The following is a 6,538-nucleotide window of genomic DNA, read 5'->3' on the forward strand; positions in this document are numbered from 1 at the left end:
CGAGCAGCCTTTTGGAATCTTCTGTTCAGCTCTTTAGTATCTTGAATTCTTCCTTGTGCTTTGGCTTCTCTACGCTCCAGTGCAATCTTTAGAGTTTCTTCTGACATCCATTTTGGTCTTTTCTTCCTCTTCTGTCTTTGTAATGACCGTTTACACTCTTCCTGAATGACATACTTATTTATTTTAAATCAACCTTTATTCACTTATTTTTGTCTAACAAGTGTCTTCTGTATTGTACTTTGGGTACTGTTTCCACATGAGTACAACTAAGTATTGTAGAGTTCCTATTCTTCTCAATAATATCTACAATTTACAATAATCTGCACATACCGAACTTTTGCAGAGTTAATAAAACACAAGTAAGCCTCTCTCTGGAATTTTGTGGTTTTAGCCAAGTATAATCTCTGTTTATAAATCATTATATACAGAGAAAAGATTGAAGTTGCCACAGGTTTCATTTTACTTTGATCTAGAATCAGTGTCCATGGAAGTAGCAGTCAAGAAATCAAACAACATTATTACATTGAGCACATTTGCTGCCAAGGACCTTTTTAAAGTGCTAAAGAGCAAGGATGTCACATATAGGGATAAGTAGGGTCTGACCCAACACATTTTCTATCTAAGGAGATATTTTCTTTCTCCTCATATGTATATGAAAAGCTGAAAATTAATAAGAAAAGTTGATGAAGAGCTAACGCATTTGAAATTTTTTGTTAGTGAAGAATATTGAATATAATTGGATCCACAGTAATACTCATGGGAGCAGCAGTCAAGAAATCAAGAGATGTATTACATTGGGAAAAGCTGTTGTCAAGAACTACTCAAAAGTTCCAAAGAACAAGGCTGTTAATTTAAAGACTAGATGTGCCTGAGCCAAACCACAGTATTTATAGCCTTGGAAACTCAGTGAGGGTCATTATAAGTTGGAACCTTCTTTTTTTTTTGCTTTTTAATATGCTGTGTTTTATTTTAATGAACAGTTATCAAAATTTACTCAGCAATAATTAAAAACAACGAAGTATCACTCGTGGTAGTAACATCATTCTTCAAAAAATATTTTTTATAAAATGTATATGACCATAGAATTTTACAAGAGTGATAATGAGGACATTTAATGGGGAGTCAACCAAAGTTTCTGAACCAGCGGGATTTTTTTTTCTTTTTTTTAAATTTAGGTTGTTTATTAATGACACTGGGTTCAGAATTGGGTTAGATCTCACAGTGTCTAGTGAAAAAAAATACATAGTTGCTTACACATAAGTTTTAAAATAGAAATATATAATGTGCTTACATGAGCCAAGTTCTCTCTTTGTTACTTGACAGTTAATATTTATAGTGCTTATATCTCATTATGCCCACTTTTTCACCTGAGGGAACATGATTCCAAGGATAGTGAGTTACTTGATCTCCTGTCTACCACCAAGACACCTGTAATGCCTTTAACACTCTAGATCTATTTGAGTTTACACATCTGTGGCATGTACAATTTGCAATAAAATATGTAAAGTAATTGTTTATGTTGGCCATTGCTATTGAATCAAAGCTGACCCTCACGTAGTTTTACTTGAGTAAATAACACAGGAGGATTTTCTCTTTCTCTTACTGGTCTATCTTTCCCCTATTGGTGAATCTGAACCACTCACCTTTGGGTTGCCAGTACAACTCCCTACCCACCAGAGTTCCTACAGCACTCTCTGAAAGAAGTTGTATTTGTGTGCCATCAAGTTAGAACTGACTCTTAGCTGACTCTTAAGCGGGATTTCAGGGGCAGTTTGTTGAACAGGAGATCGGCCATCTTTCTCTTGCTCTGTAGTAAATGTTGCTGTTGTTGTGTATCTTACAGTTGGAACTGATCCATAGCTGACCCTCTGGCAAGTTTTCAGAGGCAGTTAATCACAAGAGAGGAGATTGACCATCCTTCTCCTGCAGAGCAGCTGGTGACCTTGAACCATGCCCCTTAGGAACTGCAGTGCAGCTGCTTGCCACTAGGCCACCAGAGCACCATTGTTGTTGCTGCTGTTGTTGTTGTTATGCACCGAGTACTTGTAAAAGTTTAAAGAGAACCTTTGACAGCATACTGTGAAAACCATTCTCACTAACCAAAACCCAAACAAAATCTTACAGAAAGAAGCTGTTGTTGTTGTTGTTGTTGCAAGGAGCCACTGAATTGATTCCAACTCCAGGTTACTTCATTCATTACAGAACTATGTGCTACCTGGTCTTGTACTACCCTTACAGCCTTTGCTATATTTAATGCCATTATTACAGTCACTGTGTCAAAACGTCTCATTGAGAAGCTTCCTCTGCTTAGCTTACTCTATTTTTTTCAATCATGTTGTCCTTGTCCAGGGATTAGTCTTTCTTGATACCATGTCCAAAGTACAGGTGATTAAGTGTCACTGTTCTTCTAAGAGCGTTCTGACTGTACTGCCGCCAAGACAGATTTGTTCATTTTCTGAAAGTCTATGGTATGTTCAATATTCTTCTATTTTAGAGTCAGGAGTCCTGGCTTCCAATCTACTCATTGTTGTTGTTATGTGCCATCGAGTCATTTGCAACTCATAGCGACCTTATGTACAATAGCCCTAAACCGTGCTCTATCCTGTGCCAACCACACTGCCTCTGACACACCCATCCCGATTACCCCAGTCACTGAATCAATCCACTTCATAGAGGGTCTTCCCCTCCTGCGCTGTCCCTCCACCCTACCAAGCATGATGTCCCTCTCCAAGGACCTGTCTCTCCTTACAACATGTCCAAAGTATGTCAGATGAAGCCCCAGAATCCTTGCCTCCAAGGAGCAGCCTGGTTTAACCCTCTCTACGATGAATCTGTTTGTTTTCTTGGCAGTCCAGGGTACATTCAATACTTTTCTCTAGCACCACAGCTCAAAGGCATCAATTCTTCTATCCTCCCTAGTTATTGTCCAACACTCTGATGCATAACAAGTGATTGCAAAGACGATGGCCTGTATCAGGCACACCTTAGTCTCCAGAGAGACACTGTTGCTCTTGAGTACTTTAGAGAGGTCCCTAACCGCAGACTTTCCCATCACAATACGTTTTTTGATTTCCTAGCTGCTGGTGCCAAGAGTGTTGACTGTGGAGCCAAGCAAATTGAAATTGTGAACAATCTCAATCTCTTCGTCATCCATCCTGATGCTACCAATTGGTCCAGTGGTGAGAATCTTTGTCTTCTTGACATTGAGCCTCAATCCATACTGAAGGCTGCAGTCTTTGACCCTCTACAGCAAGTGCATGAGGTCCTCCTCAGTTTCAGCAGGCAGGGTTGTGTCATCTGCATAACGCAGATTGTTAATAGATCTTCCACCAATCCTGATGCCACAATTCTCCTCATAGAGCCCAGCCTCTCGGATAATCTGCTCTGCAGATTTTCTGGGTGTGTTGAAAAAGGATGGAGATAGGACACATCCCTGATGTACACCATTCCCAATTTTGAACCATGTGGTGTTACCCTGCTCTGTTCTGACAACTGCCCCTTGGTCCAAGTATAGGTTTCGCATTAGCACCATTAAATGTTCTGGGATTCCCAAAAGGTAGTTAGTCTTTCAAGCAGAACAAGGGAATATTACACGGATTGAAATCAGTAGATTTCTCCATCAAGATTGTATCCATTCATTTTATTTCCATTTTTATATTGAGCAAGGAATATCTGGTGGCCTATTGGGTAAAGAATTACACAGACAACCCCAAAGCAGGCAGTTTGAACCCATCAGCTGCTCCATGGGAGACATGGACAATCAATCCCCTCCTGTGCAATTTACAGCTTTTGCAACTCCACTGGAGAGTCAGCTATGAGTAATTTCTGACTCAACAACATATAATAACAACAACAACATATACTGACCAACAATTTGAGAAGATAGCTTATAGGGGGGAAAAAAGAATTTGGTATTACAATTGGATGGAGATGCATTAACAAACTGTAATAAGCATATGACATGGTCTTATTTGAAGCAAAGAAGACTTAAAGCACTGGTGAAGATCAAATCTGCAGACTTGAATATGGATTAGACTTGCACAATTAAAAGGAAAATCCTCATAGCTAGACCAATAAAGAATATCACAAAAAATTGATAAAATGTGAAAATTACTCAGGATTTAATATTAATTAGATCTACAATCAATACCCCTGGAAACAGCAGTCAAGAAATCAAATAAACTATCATTTTGGACAAAAAAGTGACAGTCTTTTTGAGGACTAGTTACACTTGACCCGTAAAATTTATGCAGTATCCACATATTTGAGCAATTTTCTCTTCATCTAAGGAAGGCTGAATAAGAACAGATGGTTTTGAATTTTGGAGTTGGTAAAGATTATTAAATAGACCAGAAGTTTAATATTTTATCTCATATTATTTGGACATGATGACATCTAACATTAGCGACATAATGAGACTTCACTCTATCACTTTAAAAAACAAAATTCTTCACTCTTGTTTTTTTACATTTTTTTTGTATGTCTTAATGAAGCTATCAGACACATGTTGTTTATTTTCCAGAGCGAGGATATTTCTTTAGAGGATTATTATGTCAAGCATGGAGCTGGACTAACAGTTCCACCCCAGAGAATGCAATGTGCACATATCTATTCCCTAGAATGTTAAGCCGCACTGCTAGTTCTGTGACTTATAAAGTCTTAATTGGTATTAGCTGCTGAAGGCAGATCATCTTGGTTTTTGCTAATACGGTTCTGTTTCCTTTGTCATAGAGAAAGCACTGTAATAATTGAAAGGCAGCTCTACAGCTTCCTGGATAGAGATGACAGAAGTATTGCTAAGTCACTCAGTGTCACACCTGATTTGTTCTTCATTATTAAAAAGGAAGAAAAATCAAAGTTTCAAGGAACCTTACAGGTGATAGAGGTGTGCCTAGTCTGAACTAGTGTCCAAGCAATATCAAAGGCAAAAGACTCCTTACCAAAAACGTCTCTGTTGATGTTGTTAGATCTTGCCAAGTCGAGTACGACTCATGACCCCATGAACAATCGATATGAATGTGTCCTTTCCTGTGACATCCTTATAATTTCTGACATATTCGAGTTCATTACAGCAGTCACTGTGTCAATTCATCTGGTTGACAATCTCTACTAATAACATGCCCAAAGTTTGTGAAACAAAGCTTTGTCCTCTTTGCCTACAAGGAGCACTCTGGTTACACCTTCTCCAAGACATAATCTGTTTGTTCTTTTAGCAGTCCATTGGATATTCAGTACTCTTCTCTAACACTCCAGTTTAAACGTATCAATTCTTTTATCATCCTTCTTCATTTACCAGCTTTCAAATTTATAGCAAGTCACTGAAAAGACCATGGCCTGCATCAGACATACTTTAGTTTTCAAACTGACATTGTTGCTTCTAAGTAATTTAAAGTGGTCCCTGCCTGAAGACTTTCCCAATGCAATACATCTGATGTCTTCTTGACTGCCAGAAGCAAGCATATTGATCGTGGATCCCACTAACATGAATTTCAATTGAGAATTTCAGTCTTTCCATCTATCATGATGTTACCTATTGGTTCAAACGTGAGAATTTTTGTTTTCTTGATGTCTAGTTTTAATCCATATTGAAGACTGTGGTCTTTGGCCTTTTGCAGAAAGTGCTCCAAGTCCTCCTCACTTTCAGGAAACAAGGTTGTGTCATAAAATAGGTTGTTAAAAGAGTCTTTCTATGATCCTGATGACACATTTTTTTCTTCATAGACTCCAGCTTCTCAAATGATTTATTCAGTATACGGATTGACTAGGTATGGAAAGAGGATACAATTTTAACACAAACCTTCCCCAAGCTCAAACTATGCAATGTTCCCTTAGAGCACAATTCAGTGCTCTAGGATTCCCATTCTTCTCAATGTTAGCCGTAATTTGTTATTATTTACACAGTTAAATGCCTTTGTATGCTCAATGAAGCACAAATACACATACTTCTGGTATTATTTGCTTTCATCTATGATCCATTTGATACCACCAAAGCTTTAATGAGTAAGTGTAATCACTTCTGCTTTGTGATAAGCTGTTATTCCACTTAATTCAGTCATTCATAAAAATATTATTGGACATTTATGATGATGTGCCAAGTTCTGCTTTAGACTTTAATGTAAACACAGCTGAATAAGAGGTTTAAGAGTACTGAGATAACTTCCACTCATGTACAAGAGACAGATACAGTGACATCCATTTCTAGCAAGAACAATAAAGAAATATAAAGGAAGCAAGGTAATAATGATGGGCAGGAGGGTGATTTTTGACAGTCTTGTCAGAGATCTTACAAAGTTGCAGAGACTTTACTAAAAAATGAATAAGTCCACAGGCAGGCAGTATATTATTCCATGCATTCAGAAAACAGCAGGGTTAGGAAGCAAGGAACCCACTATATCCAGCAGTAGAAACATCTGCACTCAGCCCTTTGGTTTAGAAAGTATCTCTCTCTCCTCTAGACAAAAGGCAACTGTTTTTCAATAAAAGGTCTAGAGGCTTGCTACACCGACATATAGGTTTAGAAGGCAGTAAACTGAGCATA

The sequence above is a fragment of the Elephantulus edwardii genome, unplaced genomic scaffold, assembly GCF_000299155.1.
Source record: "Elephantulus edwardii isolate Elephantulus edwardi_28Jun2011 unplaced genomic scaffold, EleEdw1.0 scaffold00242, whole genome shotgun sequence".
NCBI classification, from domain to species: Eukaryota; Metazoa; Chordata; class Mammalia; order Macroscelidea; family Macroscelididae; genus Elephantulus; species Elephantulus edwardii.